This window comes from Schistocerca piceifrons, chromosome X (genome assembly GCF_021461385.2).
Source record: "Schistocerca piceifrons isolate TAMUIC-IGC-003096 chromosome X, iqSchPice1.1, whole genome shotgun sequence".
Lineage (NCBI taxonomy): Eukaryota > Metazoa > Arthropoda > Insecta > Orthoptera > Acrididae > Schistocerca > Schistocerca piceifrons.
Window position 1 is genome coordinate 246121950 of NC_060149.1, and position 22663 is coordinate 246144612.

Genomic DNA, 22663 nt, shown 5'->3' on the forward strand with positions numbered 1-22663 from the left:
TGAGGTCATCAGTCCCCTAGAACTTAGAACTACTTAAACCTAACTAACCTAAGGACATCACACAAATCCATGCCCGAGGCAGGATTCGAACCTGCGACCGTAGCGGTCGCGCTGTTCCAGACTGTAGTTCCTAGAACCGCTCGGCCACTCCGGCCGGCTGAGCCTCTGGTTTTGGCTTTCCAGCCTCTCCAAACCAGAGGACCGCGATCGATCCTGGGTACGGTGCTAAATAGCCTAGCTTGCTAGCTGCCATCACCAAATCAGCCACCAGCCAAAGGAAATTGAGGATTGCCTCAGAACACAGGCGGCAAGCGTCATTTGTGCCGACATGTGCCACTATTTGCAGCCGATTGCACCCAGTGTGCTCGATAGCCACCAGCAGAGCCTCCTCCACATCACAGATCAAGAGATCCACTCGCATTCTTTCCCGCCCTGCCTAACGTTGGAGTTCCCAATGACTAGCATACCCGCCCTCTGCAGTTGTCTGGATGGGGCCGAAAAATCGGCCGTCGGCCGAACAGGAGAGGCATCACGTGCTGGCTCAGAAGTTCCGGTTGTTATAATTAAAGTGCAGCTACTCACAGAGGTCCACTGTTGGCCGTAATTATCGTGTGACAGCGAAACTTGGCAGACACGCTAATGCGATAATGCGGAACCGAATTACGATGGAAAAAATTAGTTCCAATTTTGATCTCCAGGTGTAAATATGGCACTGCGAATGCAAGAAAGACGTATAGAAATGTTTTCATATCTAATGGAGTAGAATAGGTCAAATAAGTAAGAAAAGCATAATGTTTGTTTTGTTACTAACCTCTGCTTACACAATTCATTCAATATCAACTCCTGAGACGTTGACTAGGCACTGCATTCGTAAAACGACTTTACCAACAGCTTCTCGGAGCAGTTCCGGTGAAATCAGAGCAACTTACTCCGGTATTCTGACCTACAGATCAGGCAGAGATCGAACATGTATCTGGTAAACGCGTCCTGAGAGCCAAAAGTCATATGGATTCAGATCAGGCGATTTTGCGGGCCATGCATCTGGAAAACCTCTGGAAATAACATTCGTGGAATGTTTGTAAGCAGATATTTTACTGGCCGAGTGGCATGAGGTGTTGCCCCAGCTTTCACGGAAACCGTAGTTTCCACACGGTTGTGCTCTTCGAAAGTGGAATCACATGCTTCAAAAGGAGGTCTCTATGACGTGCAGACATTACGATACACCTGACAGGCCCTCTGAGTGTGTTCTCTTCAAAGAAGAAAGGACCGAGAATAAAGGTACTTGTGAATCTACACCACACAGTCACATACGGCGAGATCTATGGCTATTCATGTACAACACGTGGTTTAACAGTAGCCGGAACTCGGCAGTTCTGTGTATCCACTCCGCCCTGTAGTGCAACATGTGCCTCGCCACTCCATAAAATATTGTCCGGCCACATGCCATCAACCTCGATCCGTGCTAGAAACAGAACAGCAAATTCAGAGCGTTGCTGGAGGTGATGACGTTTCAATAGCTTCACCGTCTGGATCATGTACAGGTACCAGTGGAATATAGACCGCAAAAGTTTCCGTAGTGTTGACCATGGGCTGGACAATCCTCGTTGCAATGCACGAACACTAGCACTGTGTTGTGAGTTACAGCAACAGCAACCCCATCAATCACTTCCACCGGGATAGGCCACCTACCTCTGAGATGCCACAACAAGCTCACCCGTTTTTCCAAATTCACTTATTTCTTCTTTAAACCATTGAATCACGTTGGACCTCTCCTCAGACATTTCCGTCGTCGATATTTTCTCAATGTAGCACTGTAATTGCTGCCGGTCATATAAAATAATTTCGCTAACAGTGCACGGTCTCTCTTCTCGATAGTTATACTCTTCACTCAAGTTACGGCTTGTCAGCGCGGATGTCATACCACCCCGCAAACAGAGTGCACCATATGGCTAAAACTGGAACTAATTTTTTTCCAACCTAAATCGTTTATGAATTAATGCGTTATCATGTCAACCAAGTTAGTCTTTCACGAGTGAATACGAACTGGTCAGATGCTGTATATCAGAAGATGAAGCGATAACCATGCCGCTAGGGGATTCCTACGGCACGAAGGGTGTTGCAGATCTCATCACCGGCGCCCTGATGTCGCAGCAGCTTTAAGCAGTAGCCAGAAGCTTGTCCACCGTGGACAATTCAACCTCCAGCTGTTTCCAGACAGAAGCCAATTCTCTGTGTGTTCTCTCACAAAAAGCATAGTCCCTACCCACCTCGTACTGTGCAAAACATGAATAAGACCTCAATAATACAAACCAAGCAGCGATGTGTAACCGAGAAAATACAAACAGATCGCCGCAAAAGAGAGAATTCCCCGACTGTGGTGCTACTGAGGCCGGAAAGTATGCAAAATACAGAGTGACCAGAAACAGTCTGAAAAGTTGTAAGGGCGTTGGAGTGTACGTTGTGCTGGGAAATAGTTTTTAAGAAAAAATTAGATACTTTGCGACTTTTCCTACTTAATTAACATTGAAGTTAGCCAGTCAGGCTGTTGTGCATGCAAACTCAAGCGGCCAGCTGGAGACGGTATCACCAAACATGTGCTTTCTTAGAGAGCAGTATAAAAAATGGACGTGGGATGGTAGTAAAAATCGTACCCCAGCCAAAGGCTGACCATTCTCGTGCGCAATCACCTGCACTGTGAGAACAACTGACACTAACTGTATCGGGAGGGCCACTTGAATGTATGCGCAACGGCCTGATTGGCTAACTTAAATGCTAGTTAACTCGGAAATGGCGCAATGTATTGAATTCTTTTCATAACAGTTAGTTCTCAACAAAGCCTGTGCTGCAGCGCCCTTACAAGCTTTTCAGACTCTTTCTGTCCAGCCTATATAAACCAGAAGAATAAACAAACACTAAAACCAGTGTGCAATGTTCTCATTACAGCCTAAGATCACAAGTTCCGCCAGGTCGTGACACGAAAACGAATTTCTCCATCAAGAATGGATGTATCAATAGTTACTTTTTATTAGAAATTCTGCTTATACAAAAGCTACTGCAGGAAACAAATGTGGTAACTCTAAAGCACCGATCTAAACTATACGCTGTATACTAACACGGTATTTAAGGGGGGGACGTTGATGAAAAACACATACTACTTCAAAAATGCACCAAATCCACAGTTTTGGAGATATGACAATGACATTTTGTACCACGTTTTACACGGAAGTAACACATTTACATATAATATCCTTTGATTTTATATATATATATATATATATATATATATATATATAACTTTTCTTTTGACTGAAATTGAAGTTTTATTTTCAAAAAATGATGTTTGTTCCTTTTTCTCAGAAAGTATTCAAGAGATTTCTACAAAAATTTCTCTGTTTCATCCCTTTATATGTTGCCAGCATCTCTCATGAGGTTTTTTTAATAGGTCAAATAGGAGAATTTTCATAATTTTTTAATTATAATTCCACAAGTACAATTTTAAATTGATGCAAAATTCCAAGCACTTTGCCCCATATCTCAGCTTACAATCCGAATTTCAAAATTTTCTCTTGAGACAACGTTTATTACGTTTACAGAAATACGTGAATAAAATTTCATAGTTCTAGAGTTCATAGAATCTGAGGAAAAGTTACATAAACTTTAAAAAACAAACTTTTCAGGAAACGCAATTTAAAGTTCAACCTAACTTTTTTTCCTTATGTTACTTCTTCAGAAGGCACCACATTTGTACTCTGGATCGTCTTTCCCTTCAAGGCTTCCCTTCGGGTTTGTTGTTGTCTGTATTCTTTTCTTTACCAGGTCTTCAACTGACTTTTCAGCTGCAGAGACGCGCTGTAAATCTATTTTTCTCAGGATGTCTTGAGTAAAATTTCCTATCTTGAAGCCCATTCTTTCTAATACCTTCATCCTCCTGACGTTTCCATCATCAAATACAACAACTGCATCATAAGTTGCAATTCTGACAACTGTATCAGATGCAAATGTGTTTTTAGGGCATCGTTTCCATATGAGTGAATTAAGAGACTCATTTGTATTTTGGGTTTTGCCGTGAACACACTTTTTGAGAAGTGTAGGATTGACCAAAGATGATCTATAAAACTAAACAGTATGCATCACGGCCTTCTAGATTTATTCCACAAACGTTTGGTTGAAAGTAAAACACGGAATCGTTGTTCACTGAGCTGGTACTGAAGTGATGCTTCAAAACGTGGGCGTGGCAGGGAAACCGCGTCACACTTTTAATTAATTTTCAGGCACTTCGGATGCGATTTCAACATTGAAACTTTGGGAACTTGTTGTACATGAGTTGTACTAACAAATAAAAAATAAATCGAAAATTGACATTTTTGGTCAATTTCATCAACGTCCCCCCCCTTAAAAAGTCACGTGACGTGACTCTTCTGGAGACGGTCGCCTCACATAGACTTGCATAAAAATTTACGCAAAAAAGCTAGATTCAGTAAGCAAACACTAGCATACACAGCAGAATACGCAGGTACAATTCATTTTATCACTGACACATGTGAGAAACAGAAACTGAACTAAATTACCGTACATCAGGCAAACAGGTACAGCTGTGCCTAAACTGAAGCCAGGAAAGGCTGTGTGAGCACAGTTGTACATTTATTCTGTCTTATCTTTAATGAAATGTAATTTGTGTACATCTGTTATTCATTCTCGGTATATTTATTACCCATAAAATAGCGCGTTGAAGTAATTAAAATGATCATGTGATTATGACTTATCGTTCCTGAATGGTTGTCATGAATCACTTTACAAGCCAATCCTGTATGAGTATGTACCACGAACAGTTAGTCTTTCGGATTTTTATCTGCAGTTTTGGTTCAATAACAATGTATGGACCATGAGAGTAGTGAGAAAAGTAAGTTTATATGTACATGTATATCTTCAACAAAGACGGAAGGAATAAGGTAAGAAGTCAGCCGTGTCTTTTCCAGAGAAACCTTCCCGGTATATGCTTTAAGCGATTTAGGGAAGCCATGGAAAATCTAAATTAGGATGACCGGGTGCGTTTAGCGGAGCGAGGGATTAAGTTTTTTTACCTTCCTCTATGAAATATTGTGATTTAAGCATTTAATCGTCCTGTCGAATGTTCCTGCCAATTACACAGATCCGGCGGTTGTCACCGCCTCCAAGAGAGAAGCGGGAATCGTCACTAAAGATGACCAGCTGCAAGTCTGCAGGGCTCCATCTCCGTCGTTGCCGACACCAGGCCAGTAGCGCGCAACGATGAAGGGGAGTGAGTGAGAGCTGTCATAACGGTCGGCGTGCTGCGAACCCTGCGCCATGAAACCACCTGCTAGTGGTACTAGCACTTACAGAATGTTTCATAGAAAGCAGGACATCCCGCTGAATGGCTCCTACCTTTGCCGTCAAATCTGCTCGCGCGTGGCGGACAAAACTGACGCTCCATCTTTGTGGTGCGTGTCAGATGTCCAGACCCTACGTGCTGTGCATGCGTGCTATCATGAATAGATTGCCTCCAACAACAGGCAATTGTGATGTCCGTACGATCGGTGTGACGCACAGTACGGCGATAGGACAATCCGGCCTCCCGCAACTCTACGATGTGGCCCTTTCGAATTCGTCCAGCTGGGCAACCTCTAGCGACGCTACACGCTTTCGGACAGGCCTGCACGGCCGTTTGGGGCCCTCTTATTTCAATCGATGCGCACGATAAAACGGCCCCCTCCGCGCTCCCCGAGGCGAGGCAGCCCGTGCGAAGTAATAATGGGCATAGCTGATATGTCCAAGATACCAACCCAGTTTGCAGCGGATCGCTTTGGTCCTCCTGGATGCATCTATTTTTATGACAATGGATGTATAAATCATAATATTGCACTCATTTCAGGAAATTAGACAAAGGTTTGAAACATAGTAATGTCAAACATTCATTCGGATTAGACCATGTTACATCATATCTCATAAAGAGCTGCAGGGATAGTCTACTAAAGCGTTCAACACATGTGATGAATGCTGCAATAGAGAAAAGTGCTTTTCCATATTCAACGCCCAAGGGCTTTTCTGTGGTCATTTATGATGCGGTTCTCCTCTTGTTACCTGCAACGGTGGTCGGTCGCTGCAGTACGGGAATCCAGGATCCGTTCACTCTGAGGCTTTCTTTTCTCCTCGTGTTTGTGTATTTCTGTAGCTTCTCTGAAAAAGTGCGTGTGATTACTCTTCTCTACAGCCAGAACATCCGTGTCGGCAAATTTTTTTATGTGGTCGGGCTCACACAGCGCGTGCTCTGCCACGGCCGATTTCTCCACCTGCCCCAACCTGCAATGCCGTTTATGTTCTGTGATCCTGGTTATGATTGCTCGATTAGTTATTCCACCATAAACTTTTCCGCATGTGCATGGTATGCAGTATATTCTTGACATTGCAAGTGGGTTCCCTTTCTCCTTTACCGACCTGAGGCACTCTTTGATCTTCTTTGTTTGGTTATAAACAGTCTTTATGCCTCGTTTGCGCAGTACACGGCCGATTTTGTCCGTCGCTCTGGGAATGTATGGCAGAAAGGCCGTACCCGATATTTCTTTTTCCTGTGTGCCAAAAAAAATGGTTCAAATGGCTCTGAGCACTATGGGACTAAACTTCTGAGATCATCAGTCCCCTAGAACTTAGAACTACTTAAACCTAACTAACCTAAGGACATCACACACATCCATGCCCGAGGCAGGATTCGAACCTGCGACCGTAGCGGTCGCGCGGCTCCAGACTGTAGCGCCTAGCACCGCTCGGCCACTTCGGCCGGCCCCTGTGTGTCATTTTGCCGAGTGTTTGACTATGTTACACTTTTAATATAATTGGTGGAGTACCCGTTGCTCCTCAAAACCCTTTCACAGTTGTTGCATTTCGCGTCTGAAGTGCTGTGGCTCACATATTCGTCTTGCTCGCGTTTTGAGCGTATTAATAATGCCCCTTTTTCTGGCTCGGATGGTGATTTGACAGTTTGTGCAGGTATCGGTCCGTGTGTGTCGGTTTTCGATACACCTGTGACCCAGGTTTTCACCATTCCTTGTGACCAGCACACCTAGAGGGTAGATGTTTGTTCTTTTCTACTTCCATGGAAAATTTTATGTTGAGATGGAGGCTGTTTAAGTGTCTTAGGAAGTCACCGAGCTGCTCCTCACCATGGCTCCACACAACTAAGGTATCATCGACGTATCTGTACCGTACCTTAGATTTACAAGGCGCCAAGTCCAGTGCCTGGGCTTCGAAATGTTCCATGAATAAATTGGCCACCAGTAGTCTAAGAGGACTACCCATGGCGACGCCTTCCAGCTGTTCGTGGAACTAGCTAGTCCCGTGAAGTGGATGGTGGTGGGACATGCATAAAAGAGCTTGGTGATATCTTGCGGGAAAATGGAATCGATGTGCTCCAGAGTGTCACTGAGTGGCGCTTTGTTAAACAAAAGAACAACTTCGAAGCTGGCCAAATGTCAATTGGTGCAAGTTTTAGTTTCTTCAGCTTCACAGTCCTTCAAGCATGTGTCAGTCTTCCCCACGTGCGGCTGGAGCAGAGAGGCCAAGTCTTTTGCCAGTTTGTACGTCGATGAGCCAGGAGTGCCAACAATCGGTCTTAGTGGAACGTTATTGTTGTGGATCTTTGGTAATCCATACAATCGAGGTAGTAGGGCTTCTATGTTGCGCAGTTTTCTCTGTATTTTCGCCGGAAGAGAAGACGACTTGATTAACCGATTCGTATTTCGTCTGATACCCTGTGTCGGATGTGCGCTTGGTTTTCGGTACGTCTTCAGATCTAATAGGTCCCGGATCATCTGCTCATAATCTTCGGTCTTCATTACGACGGTCGACACGCTGTACCAATATAGTCTTATTGGAGTTAAGGCCCTTGATAACTTGTATCTCTTCTTTCTTCAGGTTGAAAGCTCGTGGTTTTGCTCGGCGCAGTATCCTGGCTGTATCAGTGCGTATTTCCTCAGCTCATTTACAGGGAAGGGACCGAATGACTGCTTCGGTATTAGCAATGATGGCCTCCATTGGACACAGCGTTGTCGCACCTGCACGGACCATCTGGGTACGCCTCACGGCCGTCCGCATTCCCACCGAGCGTCACCTATCCGCACTCCCTATCCACTATACTCCCCTTCGCTAATCAGAGCTTCCCACTGGAGGTCGGACGTATTTGTGCATCAGCACTGAAGAAGGTGGATCCATTGCCCAACTAGGCTTATACGAATGCGTGGTGTCTGTTCTTTCGGACATGTCCGCAAGGACAGACACCACGCATTCATGCGAAACGAGGGTCACAGAACGTAAACGGCTTTGCAGGTTGGGGCAGGTGGAGAAATCGGCCGTGACGGAGCACGCGCTGTGTGAGGCCAACCATATAGTAAAATTCGCCAACAAGGAAGTTCTGGCTACGGAGAAGAGCTATCACACCCGCTTGTTCAGAGGAGCTATAGAAGTACACAAACACGAGAATAGCTTCAACAGGAAAGAAGAAATCCTCAAAGTGAACGGACCCTGGATTCCCGTCCTGCAGCGAACGATCGTTGCAGGTAACAAGAGGAGAAGCGTATCAGAAATGGCCACAGATAAACCCTTGGATGTTGGCGCGCCAGGTACATATAGTCTGCGGCAGCGAGCTCGGCTCCAGTCCTCCACTAGCAGCGGAGGGTGAAGCTTTGACAATTCCAGCCTCTCGTCCTGGTATAACGTCAGAAAAATTATCAAACAAACGTCGGCCGAAGAACCCGAGACAGAAGCCAACAGGCAGTCAGTCAACAAGTGGCCACGAAACCCTTGACAATTTTTAAAGGAAATAGAGTTGATTAAGAAATTACAGATCAGTATCATTGGTGCTCACATTTGCAAAAATCTGCGAAGTGATAATGAATTGTAATTGCATTCCACACTAGTCACAACATGGGTTTAAAGAAGAGAAGTCAACAATAAAGGCATTAAGAAGTTCAGCTGAAGATGATCTGAGATCCTTCGAGAGGAAATAGCTTTTGCGAGACCTTTGCGGACCTGTCTAAGGAGTCTGAGTGCGTGAATTATTCCAGCCTCCTTACGTCTTCCTCTCATATCCTCGACACAGCCACTGCAGAGACAGCATAGAAGGATCCCGGACTCGATCTGCTTTCTTGACTTTATATTACCCGTGCAATCGGTTATATTCAGAGCATATTATAAGCTCAAACGTTATGACATCCAAGCAGGAATACAAGTTACTCTTAAATAATAAGCATGCGTGTGAAAAACAGCTGGAGTTATCCATACGCAACGTTTTCAAACCAATAAATATAGTTGGACAGATATATTCCTTCTCGCTAGAACTCCGAAAGGCATTCGACACTGTACCACAAAGCCGATTATCAACCAAGTATCCAAGTATACTCCAACTGAGTATCCTCGTAATTGTGTGATTGGTTAGATGAATATTTGGCTAATAGAACTCAGTACGTTATATACAATGGTGAATGTTCTACAGAAACGAAAGTACACTGCTTGACAATTGCTAAGAAACAACTGGCACTTGCTTAGGAACTACTGCCAATTGGTGCGGAACAACCGACCATTGCTATAACGCACCCGACTGACGATAGTAAAAGGAAATGGAAAGGGCGGGACGTGGTAACTGCAGTGAAAGCTGTACACGAATATTCCGTATGCATTTGACAGTCGACGCAGCACAGTGCCTGACGAAGGTTGTTGTGGAACCGATTAGTATTACACTCCTTGCGACGCGGCAACATATCTGCAAGACATCATTTGAGTGCTTAATATCGTGGACGATCTGTTGGACGTCTCGAAGTCAATCAAAGTGTCTCTACGGTGGCCATAGTAATGTACTATAAAAAAAATACTGCTGAATGTGGATATACTACACGAAAACACGCCGTTGGTCGTAGACAGACCAACACACGGCAAGAGGATCGATCCGTAGCCATAGCGGCGGAAAGGGACAGACATCTCTCTCCTTGGAGATCGCTGAAGACCTTAAAACTGCTACTAGTACAAGTTTCACTGCCGCAGCCATTTCGCGATAGTTAAATTGGACTGGTTACTATGCCCGGAGACGTGTTAACGCCACGGCATCCCCGGGAAAGGGATCACCAGAGACAAAGGTATCTTCAGGAGTGTTTGTCGAAGTTAAAGAGTGATTCCTTACTGCGCCTAAGAAAACTCTAAATGCGGAAGGATTTGAACGCATTTTACAGTGTTGTTTACTGTGTGTAATAGAAGAAAAGTTTGCAGACCATGAATAAGTGTACATCATGACAGAGAACCCTGTCATAAAGAAGCATCTGTGACGCAGTGGTAACATTCATGAAATGGACTGGCCTACTCTGAGTCCCTACCTGAAACCGCTGAAACACCTTTGGGACGCATTAGATCGTCGTCTATGCCATAGACCCCAACGTCCAACATCAATACCTTTTCTGGCTGCGTCTCTTGACAAAGAAGTGTTGCCTTTTATCCGCAAACATTCAGGAAAGCGCCCCAGCAAATCTCAAGCCGTCATAAAGGCGAATGGTGGACGCATCCAATATTACTGGCCACTAATAGGTGTCCGGATACTTTTCATCGGGTAGCGTACAAAGTAATTTTTTCCTCTCTCGATACGTGATCGGAATAGGTCAGATAATCGATAGTACTGACAGCCTCCGCTACGCGCTGCGCAGAGTGTATATGCAGCTGTAAACGTGGAAGGCTTGCCTCCAGCAAGCAGGTTCAAATGGATGTCGAGTGCAATAGTTGTGCGGAGACGACAATCAAAGGACAGACTAGCGTGCAGACCTGCATGAAACAAGTTTTCAGACTGAAGGCCACAACAATAACATATGTAGATCCGCAGCATGAATTCCGGGGATCAAGTGCCTCTTCCGTTTCACGGCTACTGTGGCCAAGGAAACTGGCCGAGGTCGGGGTCCTTGTACGCAGTTTGCGCAGAGTCTGTGGCGCGGCAGGCATGAGTAATGCAGATGGAGCTCCTTGCGCGGTTCCTGCGCCGGCGAGGTCGTCGTTCTTCCGGCGGAGTTCCGCCCGCCGACCACCCCGCCACAATGTAAAGTGCCGGACAACCGGCTCACCGCCTCTACATGCCCTCCACCTGGCGCGCAAACCAATTTTCATGCTTGTGATGCTACTTACTTCATTATTTTTCATTTAAGCCCAATCATACCAATCGATTTAAACTTACACTTATTTTTAACTCTCCTCACTTCGTCAGAATTAATTTCGTTCCTCTCAGATGACGAGAGGAAGATAATTTGCATCGATTCAGTCATTCGTTCTTAAAGGAACATGAAATTATGAGTTAAAACTTGCATGACGTCATCTAACATCCATAAAAAGAATGCGAAATGGATACAGGTGCTGCCCTGCACCTCACCACAAAATCAAAGGATATTGCCAAGATCATCCTTCAAAACTAGCAGACTTGAATAACAAATTTCTCGCCTGTTCCCAGTACGCCAGTGGTTTGGCCAACTCTGTGAGGCAACAGGTTGGGTTGTTTGGGGGAAGAGACCAAACAGCGAGGTCATCGATCTCATCGGATTAGGGAAGGACGGGGAAGGAAGGCGGCCGTGCCCTTTCAAAGGAACTATCCCGGCATTTGCCTGGAGCGATTAAGGGAAATCACGGAAAACCTAAATCAGGATGGCCGGACGCGGGATTGAACCGTCGTCCTCCCGAATGCGAGTCCAGTGTGCTAACCACTGCGCCACCTCGCTCGGTTTGAGAGACAACAGTCAGACTTGGAATTCTTCTACACAAAAGTGTCATGAAACTTGTCCAATAGACAAAAATCTATGTCCGCATCGCAAGATATTTTGAAGAGACGGACATTCATCTCTAAATTGCAAGGTCTGAAGACACCGAGCCACGATAACTGCATTACTTGATTCACTCCACCAGTCAACTGTTGCCAGTAGAAGAAATCGTCTGCACTAATTTCATTAACTGGTCATTTGTACACAAACGTTAATCACTAGATGTATTAGTTACTTATCTCTAATCATGAATCCCATACAACCAACTACGAGTGGAACAGAGGGCGTGGACAAAAATATGAAAATACCACAAACACAACACATTACCATGCCTAATGTGGTGTAGGAAAACCGTTCAGTCCACACAGAATGGATAAATAGATGTCCTGCGTGGTTTGCAAGGCAATCTTATACCATACTTCACGCAAAACAGTCGCAAGTTCAGGTAACAATGATGGAGTTGGATGATGATTACGCACCATTCTCTCCAAAGTAGACAACAAAAGCTCAATAATAGTGAGATCTGGGGACTGTAGTGTAAAGGAAAGACGCGACAATTCATCCTCATGCTCAAAGACGTAGTCCTGGACGATAGGAGCTGTGTGAACAGGAGCTCTGACGTCCTGGAACACAACATCACCATTGGGAACAGACACTTTACCATGGGATGGACCTGGTCAGCCAAAATGGTTACACAATCCTTCACAGTAGAGCGATCTTGCAGAATAACCATAGGGCTCATGGAATATCACGATATGGCTGCCCATATCATCACCAAATCCCTACCGTGTTTCACTCTTGGCATGTAAGTGATGCGGCACTGCCGTTTCTGGCCAAAAACGCTGGCATATGCATAAGTGCTTTGTTATCTGTGGTATTATGCCACAGCTGACAAAACTATGCTTGTTAAATTTCGCTGAGTTTATCATCAGCACTTCCCTATCTCCAATGAAATATTGGGGATCATGGTATCAGCATCGTAGCATCCAGCTATGAGCCAAGACCCCTGCACCCACACTTGATAATAGATTGCATGCAATGCAATAGGGAGGCTGTGATCTGGTGACACCATGAGAATAATTTAATATATAACACCAAATACAATGAAGTACCTGAATTGCGTAAACGCCAAAAACTTTTGTCAAGTATGCACTACTGACTTCCAAAAATTCGTATAAGGACTGGCTCATCAATCACAATGGTAAAATTCATTTGAAGCTTTATATCATTTGCCGTAGAACATTGCAATGAGTAGATAGCATATTTCTCTGTTAATAATCAAAAACCAACATTTGCTTGTAAAATATATACAAAAAATTAGGAATACGTAGTTGCTGAATATGAGTTTTACCTTAAAAACTATCCTGCAAACACTGAAAATGCGAAACAAAATCAAGCTCTGTCTTACATCTCGCTTGCTTACTGTCACTAGCAGATGGCTTAGCTGTAGAAACGAGCCTAGTTCCTTCTTTGTTCCACGAGATGTTCTCACTGTGATCCATAGAGGCTGCACTGTAGAAAACGTGATTTCATTGTTAAAAAAATTTGTGTTCGTTTTATGTACAACGTTTGGTTTAAGATGTAACAGAGTCGTAAAGTAAACATTTTCCACGTCTATGACGCTTCTCAACTCTAACAATATTGTTTCCAACCACTTTCCTCATCAGTGATGCTTGTCAAGTGTCAGAGTACGCTACAATGTCTGCAAAAATAAGTCTGCAATGTAAAGAAGGTGCAATTTAGTTTCCACACGTGCACATAGCCACCAAACTACCGTCTAGAATTCTGATGTATATACTCCAATGCTAGTTCTCCATGGATAATAGCAACTGGCTTTTAAGAAAGTAGACCTATGGAACCGATGTCGTAAAAATGACCTGACCAGATTTATGACTGCAGAAAAAATACATATTAGCTAAAATGTTACGCTAAGCAGGTAGACAGGCAAGTAAGTTGACAGTCTGAATGTAATTAATTATGCCTACTCTTGATGTAAGCCACAATACATCCTCAAAATAAATATTTCCGCGTTTGTAATATTTTCAAGCCCCATTTTAGGAGATACACAGATAATGTATCGTGTTATTCACTACAAAAAGTTTAATCGAAGTTACTGATCGCCATTTATTGACGTTATTACAAATGGCAAAGGCTTACTTTCGACGAAATTTGTGACGAGAACTATGGTGCCAATGTTATCTAAAAGCTTAATAGACAGTATTATTTTCCACAACTATGATCTCACAATATTCTAAAATGTCTGGAAAATACGACGCCAACTCGAAAAGTGCAATGCTTACATTGCTTATCTAGCACCTAGTTCATATTAAGAACAAGAAAAAAAAACGTTGTAAGCTCCGAATCACTTAAATTACCTCGTCATTGATGTCATAGTACTCTAAAAATGCATCGAAAAATGCAATGTTTACATTGCATCACTATCTAAATAAATAAAGTTTGTATTATTCTGTGCAGCTGCATTTTGGGAAATCATGGCTCGCAAAAATCATAAAATACACATGTTCAACGCAGTTGTCTTATAAGGGAAGAAAGGAATAAGGTGATTTATTATGATGTATCGCTCAAGATTAGATTATATTAGATTAATAATTTATTCCATAGACCCATAAAAGAGGGAATCCTGCTGGGTGTGGAACATGTCAGATAAACACATTACAAAAATATAATTAGGAAAACTTGAGTTTCATTAATTTTAATGACCCTCAGTCAATGAACAGTAAAATTATGTACATGAATTAAATTTAAACTTCCAATATTTTCAGGTTTAATACTTACATCTGCTTTCATTAAATCCATCATTCAGACATTTGCTAGTTTATTGGCTATAACAGCCAAGTATTGTAAAAAATTAAAGTATAATAAATTTTCATTAAAATGGTCGACTGCACTTGTTGAGAAACTCATGGATGGAATAGAAGGAGTTGGCCACCAAAAATTCTTTTGAATTATGTTTAAATTGTGCCTTGTCTGAAACTAAACTCTTAATGGTTGCTGGTAACTTATTGAAAATACGCGTTGCTGAATACTGGACTCCTTTCTGGGCAAGAGTAAGTGATTTTAAATCTTTATGTATATTGTTCTTATTCCTAGTATTGATACTGTGTACTAAGCAGTTAGTTGGAAACAGAGATGTCTTATTTACAACAAACTTCATTAAGGAATAAATATACTGCAGGACGAAAGTAAATGTTTGTAAACGCTCACTCATGAGAGATGTAACATTTTCAGAGATAATGTCATTGTCAGTACGTCAGAAATAAATAAAATTACTTATCATTTATTCTGAGAAACCTGTTGTTGTTGTTGTGGTCTTCAGTCCTGAGACTGGTTTGATGCAGCTCTCCATGTTACTCTATCCTGTGCAAGCTTCTTCATCTCTCAGTACCTACTGCAACCTACATTCTTCTGAATCTGCTTAGTGTATTCATCTCTTGGTCTCCCTCTACGATTTTTACCCTCCACGCTGCCCTCCAATACTAAATTGGTGATCCCTTGATGCCTCAAAACATGTCCTACCAACCGATCCCTTCTTCTAGTCAAGTTGTGCCACAAACTCTTCTTCTCCCCAATTCTGTTCAATACCTCCTCATTAGTTATGTGATCTACCCATCTAATCTTCAGCATTCTTCTGTAGCACCACATTTCGAAAGCTTGTGTTCTCTTCTTGTCCAAACTATTTATCGTCCATGTTTCACTTCCATACATGGCTAAACTGCATACAAATACTTTCAGAAACGACTTCCTGACTCTTAAATCTGTACTCGATGTTAACAAATTTCTCTTCTTCAGAAACGCTTTCCTTGCCATTGCCAGTCCACATTTTATATCCTCTCTACTTTGACCATCATCAGTCATTCTGCTCCCCAAATAGCAAAACTCCTTTACTACCATAAGTGTCTCGTCCTAACACTTTGCAAAAACAATGATGCACCAAAAATTAAATACCGTCACGTCTAAACTGTCTGTACAACACAACAAAATTCATGCTTGCCGTAAGCAAGATCTCTACGAAAATTCGAGCATAAATCAAGTTGCAGTACATGTAAGATTTCTCACACCCTGCAAGTACAACGAGGCATCAAATGCACCTAACGCCAAATGCAAGACATTCTCTGCAAGCACACCATTGAAAACTACCGTTCATTGCTTTAAATGCTAAAAAAACACCTCAACAAATAATTAAAGTGTTGTGATTCTTCATTACATACCAATGTTTCGATGTAGATGCGGTAGTAGTTGTGGCCTAAAATTTGGGGGATCATAACTGGAAATAACGTCAGAGGTTCTACCAAGCCTTGATGCTGTTACAGCTGAGATATACACTTGACATCAAGTCCTTCAACCACATCGTTCATGTTAGGAAGTCCAAGAAGTGAAGCTTAAACAAAATGGCTGTAAATATTATGAGGTATACAACGTCAACATTGCAGTGTACCAAGATATATAATAAATTACTATCGTGACTCACCAGATTTCAGCTTCTCCAGTACAATGCATGGTAGTTGCGGGAGTCAAGGGGTCCCTCCCCTCCCCTCCCCTCCCCTCTTTCCATGGTCTTGGCATGTCCCTGGATACGATGATGCTGAAGTCATGCTTCCCATTATGCCCTTGGAGATCAGATTAGATTATATTTACTTTCATTCAAAAAAATGGTTCAAATGGCTCTGAGCACTATGGGACTCAACTGCTGAGGTCATTAGTCCCCTAGAACTTAGAACTAGTTAAACCTAACTAACCTAAGGACATCAAAAACATCCATGCCCGAGGCAGGATTCGAACCTGCGACCGTAGCGGTCTTGCGGTTCCGGACTACAGCGCCTTTAACCGCACGGCCACTTCGGCCGGCTTACTTTCATTCCAATTCATCCGTAGTGAGGAGGCAGAACATGTCAGAAGAACAATAATACCTGACAAATATTTACAACTAAAACAAATAAGCTAATGTACCTTCCACAGGTCCCAAGTGGAATGACCGCAATTTTTTTTAATTAACACTATATGAAAGGATCATTTTACAACACTCATTTACTAAGATCGTATTAATGCACTGAATTTAAAATTTAAAAAACGTTTTTTTTTATTTATAAGATAATAAAAATACAATAGAACTACTACAATACTTAATTACAATGAACACATTGCTGCACTGAAATGGTGCAAAAGTTAGATTTGAATAATTCATCAATCGAGTAGAAGGAGATGGCCACTTTAGGCTTCTCTTACATTGAATTTCATTAGTTGTTAAGCTTTTTATGGCTGCTGGCAAGGTATTGAAAATGTTTGTTCCTGAATAATGCACAGCTTTTTGTACAAGAGTAAGTGATTTCAAATCCTTGTGAAGATTATTCTCATTTCTAGTATTGATTCCATGAACTGAGATGTTGGTTTAAAAAAGTGATATATTTTTAATGACAAATTTCATTTTGGAATAAATATATTAGGAAGTAGTAGTTAATATCCCTAGTTCCCTAAACAGGCTTCTGCAGGATGTTCTTGAGTTCACACCACATACAACTGTTATTGCACTTTCTGTGCCCGGAAAACTTTAGCTTGGCTTGATGAATTACCCCTAAAAATAATCCCATATGACGTTATGGAGTTCTTGAGTTCACACCACATACAACTGTTATTGCACTTTCTGTGCCTGGAAAACTTTAGCTTGGCTTGATGAATTGCAAGCTTTTTCATTTTATATCCCCAACGTCTGACAGAATTCCATTGCAAATAGAGATTTGTTTAGACGCTTCAGCAGTTCTGTGGTGTGCTTCTCCCAGTTGAATTTATTATCAAGCTGTAATCCCAAAAATTTAACACTGTCCACTTCTTCTATCTGCTTGTCATCATATGTTAGGCATATACTCGTGAGACACCCCTTACACGTTCTGAACTGCATGTAGTGTGATTTTTCAAATTTTAGTGACAAAGAGTTACCTAGGAACCAGTGATTAATGTCCACAAATATTTTATTAGCCGATCTTTCTAAAACTACACTTGATTTGCTATTTATTGCAATGTTTCTATCATCGGCAAACAAAACGAACTTGGCATCTGGTAATGTTACTGATGAAAGGTCATTGATATACACAAGAAAAAGTAATGGCCCTAAGATGGACCCTTGTGGGACCATACATGTAATTCTTTCCTAGTTGGATGGTGCCTGATAACTTAATAAGTTTCTCTTTCCTAGTAACACCCGTTGTTTCCTGCCAGAGATATAAGATTTGAACCATTTTGCAGCATTTCTTGTTAACCATAATATTCTAATTTACTTAAAAGGATATTACACAGTCAAATGACTTTGACAGATCGCAAAATATACCAGTTGCCTGCTATTTTTTGTCTAGTGAATTAAGTTCATTTTCACTGTAAATAAGAGATAGGGAAGTGCAGCAAAATATAACGGTCACAGCGTCTCAGCTGTAATATGACACCACATATAAGAAAGTGCTGATTCTGATGTCAGCCTTTTCGGCCGGAAACGATAGTTTCTCACTACTGAAGTTAACTCGCAGAGGAGTTAGAAACAGTTCGAAAAAAAGACTCATCCGACCAAATTAAATCTTTCATTGCTCCATAGTCCAGGTTTTATGGCTTCAGCACCACATTTTCCTGTTACAGCCGTGTGGATCACTGTTCTGTGGTTTTGAAATTCCAGCTCGCCTAGCTATTCCCTACTTATGGAGCTCCCTTCATGTTGTTTTGGTGGTAACAGGGTTCGCGGCTCCGATATTCACTTCTGCAGTGACTTTTGCAGCAGTCGTCCTCTTCTTTTTCGCCACTATTCTCTTCAATGACCTGCCGTGACGATCACTCTACACAAACTTTCGTCCACGTTGTAACTTATCGGATGGTGGTTTTCCGCTTTCCCTGTATACGGTATAAATTTTCGATACACTGCCTCCTAAAACACCAAACCCTCTGGTTCTTGAGTTCAATTTGCTCTGACATAATGCACATACAGCTACACAGAAGATAGTTCTGACTACTACTAGCACTTGCAACATATTGAGGACACTGCACAGCTGCCGTTCGTGATCAAATACAACAGCGCCACCAGCTGACTTGTCTGTATAATTGTCACTTATTAACATCCTCAGCACAGGATTTTTATTAACTAAGGCAACATATAAGAAGGAAATTTATATGTTCGTGCTATCTGGAATGGGAATATGTAATTAAGAATGAGACGTACTGAAACTTCTCTGGAAAGAAATCAGATGAACAGATAATTTGTAAACATATTATATAACAATGTCGTTGGTTAAATAACTAGGCAGCTAGAGAATAAATACATACGACAAAAATTTAAAAAAATATAATGATTGTTTGCTTGATTGCGCTCTACGAAATCTACAGTTCGGTAGTTTTGGTACACTACCTAAATGAAGTAGTAAATGGTAGGATAAACGGTAATGTTGGTAGCATTGGTAAGGGAAGAAACACAAGTGAATGTGTAAGAGAGCGACTGGGAGCCGACGATCTTTATTTTTTTCGCTTAATTAGAATCGCATGTCATTCAATGTTAGTCCGTTGTGTATCTTATATCCTTACAGAATATAAATTGCATTAGGTAATAAAAATTAGTTCATCCCATAACTTCTGCGCTTAAATGTAATCAAAGCAATTAATTCTGATGCAAGTACAGTATACATACACAAACATAAAAAATCTACATAATTATTGTTGTTATCTCGTACTCAGAAGAACATTTTTCATCATGATGAAACGCACTGTTATTAATGATGAATGCGAAAGATGTTTATGAATAACGTAAACATGTTTTATGTAAGTTCGACGAAGTAATCAGACGATGTCTGATATATTTTTGTTTTGCGTCTTTCCTTTTTTTCACCTATTTGTGTTGCAAATCGCGTTTCCTAGCGCTATGTGATAAATATGTATTGTGTTCTTTATTTTTACTACGAAATCCCCCTGTTCCAAGTTGTAAATCAACAGTTTTCGAATAAAACCTGCATAAACATTGACAACTTCAATTTTGCTATAACTACTGTTTATTTTTAACTAACAGACAGGAGAATAACTATATAGAACTAAAATGTTCGATAGGTTACGCGGCACGTTATATATCCTCACGCAAGAGTTTAGGGGAATATACTAAGACACTGACCGCATATGTAAAGAAAGCGATCATTAGTATGTAATGCTCGAAAAGTATGCAACACCCTTAACGTAAAGGTTAACGCAGAAACGGCCTTAACTGACCAACGCTACTAACAATACAAGTTGAATTACGATAGTCTACGGTAGAGTACGGTAATTTTACAACTACACGCGTGACCATTTACTAATGGGCCAAGTTAGGTGGCACAGTGGCAAGACACTGGGTTCGGATGACGGTTCAAAGCTCCACCCAGCATCCAGATTTAGATTTTCCTTGATTTCCCTAATTTGCTTACGGCAATTACCTGGACTATAACAGCACTCTCAAAATGATTCATATGGCTCTAAGCACTATGAGACTTAACATCTGAGGTCATCAGTCTTGTAGACTTATAACTACTTAAACCTAACTAACCTAAGTACATCACACACATCCATGCCCGAGGCAGGATTCGAACCTGCGATCGTAGCATAACTGTGCTCCATCGAAGTTACAGTTTGGTAGTTAAGGTACAATACATTAATGACTTAGTAAATCGAATAGTTTGTGGAAAATAAACATACCCAGGCATGTATGTGCTCTGTATCGTCAGTGATTCGTAACGCATGCTTCAGAGAGTCGGTATTACATTGTGAAACCCCCTGTGGTTGTTTCTTGTGATGTAATGGGGTAGACAGAGCGGAAAATCACCTGCTCGCTCTCCAATTCGCAGACCTGTGAGGGAGTCAACTGCCTGACCATAATCCAGCAACCTGCACCTCCAGTCAATAATTTATCTCTTGACATAACTCTCCCTCAGGTTCACATGCTATACACATTTAATATTTGTTTCGACCCATTGTATTTAGTAATAAACGTTATTTTTATACCTCTGGAAGGTTTTTTTCTCACAATCTCCGATTTTTCCACCCATTGAAATGCACAAACCATTACTCCAAGAGAAAAAACTGAGCGGAACCTTTTATGTAGTAAATTAAATGTAGTTTGATTTTGTACTGTGAATCATTTTCATTATGAGGTGTTGTTACCGAGTTATTCAAGAGAAACGTGAAAAGTGACCTTTAAAATCGCCCCCACACTCACACTCACATCCCACCAGTGGGTATTTTTAGTATAGTCTTCATTACACTCCCTCCTACCACAGAACGAAAGTTTGCGACTACACAAATTTTCTCCCTATTCGACCTTTTTTGGTCTTCGGTGACTGGGCTATTACAAGTTAGGCAGCACTTGCACTTATAGATGACCGAAGTTCGATACTGTGCTACACTTTATAAGTAAAATGGACCCTCAAATTAAGTACACTGTTGTGTAAAATTAAAGGAACAAGCCACTATTTTCCCGTCCTGTGTCTAATTCACGATATAATCATACCAACTATCAACTGCACGGAAGATGGCATTCCGGTCGATGGACAACCACGCCAATGATGACGTCAGGGCACCTTCCCAACGAGGCTGTGTTTGCCTGGTAGCCTCACATCCACAATCGCTGTGTACACAGTCACAGATGGTGCAGTATGGCACAGAAAATATTCCTACCAGACCCTCTGCGGTGAAGGACCATAGGAAGAATGGAAGCAGGATAGTCGCAAGCTGATGTGGCCTGATGGCTTAATGTGTATCTTTCTGTTATTTCTCGGATGTGGCGGCAGTTTATAGAGAACGAAATTGTATCTCGAAGGCCAGCGCAGGGCCGACCATGTGTAACATCAGAGAGAGAGGACCGTCATTTGGCTGTTTGGGCACGATGGTACCGCCTTGTCCGCAGCTCGTGGTCGTGCGGTAGCGTTCTCGCTTTCCGCGCCCGGGTTCCCGGGTTCGATTCCCGGCGGGGTCAGTGATTTTCTCTGCCTCGTGATGACTGGGTGTTGTGTGATGTCCTTAGGTTAGTTAGGTTTAAGTTGTTCTAAGTTCTAGGGGACTGATGACCATAGATGTTAAGTCCCATAGTGCTCAGAGCCATTTGAACCATTTGGTACTGCCTCAGTACTGCACGGCAACTGGCGTCTGACATCGCAGCATCCACCGAACGAGTTGCAAACTGCATACAGAAGCCTTCGGCAGAGTGGTCATTATTGTCGGAGACCTGCTGTATGTGTACCTCTGATGCGTCTTCACAGAAGGGAACGTCTAGAGTGGAGTCATCAACATGCCAACTGGACGGTCGAACAATGCGCCAATGATCTTTTCACAGATGAGTGCCGATTTGGACTGGAGAGTGATTCACGATGGATTCCCATCTGGATGGAACGTGGAACACGATTTCGGGACCCAAACATCGTGGAGAAACATCGATATCAAAGATGACCCCTAATAGTCTGGACAGGGATTGCGTTAAGTGGGGGTAAATCGGCAACGTTTAACTGGTGTCACGTATCGTGACAAAATCTTGGGACCTTATGTGCGGTTGTTGCGGGACGCCGTGGGTCCAGACTTCGCACTGATAGACGATAATGCTTGACCTGACAGAGCATGGGTTGTTTATGTTTTCCTGTAAACGGGAGGTATTGCACGCATGGCGTGGCGTTCTCGCTCTCGCTATTTGAATCCCATAGAGCATGTGTGGGATGCACTAGGGAGACAGCTTGCATCACGTCAGCACCCCCCAACCACTCTCCAAGACTTGCGAGCAGCTCTGCAGGAAGAATGGGCGTTATTGCCTCAACATGAGACTGACGACATCGTTCATAGCATGCCTCGACGTTGTCAGGCCTGTATTGCTGCCAGAG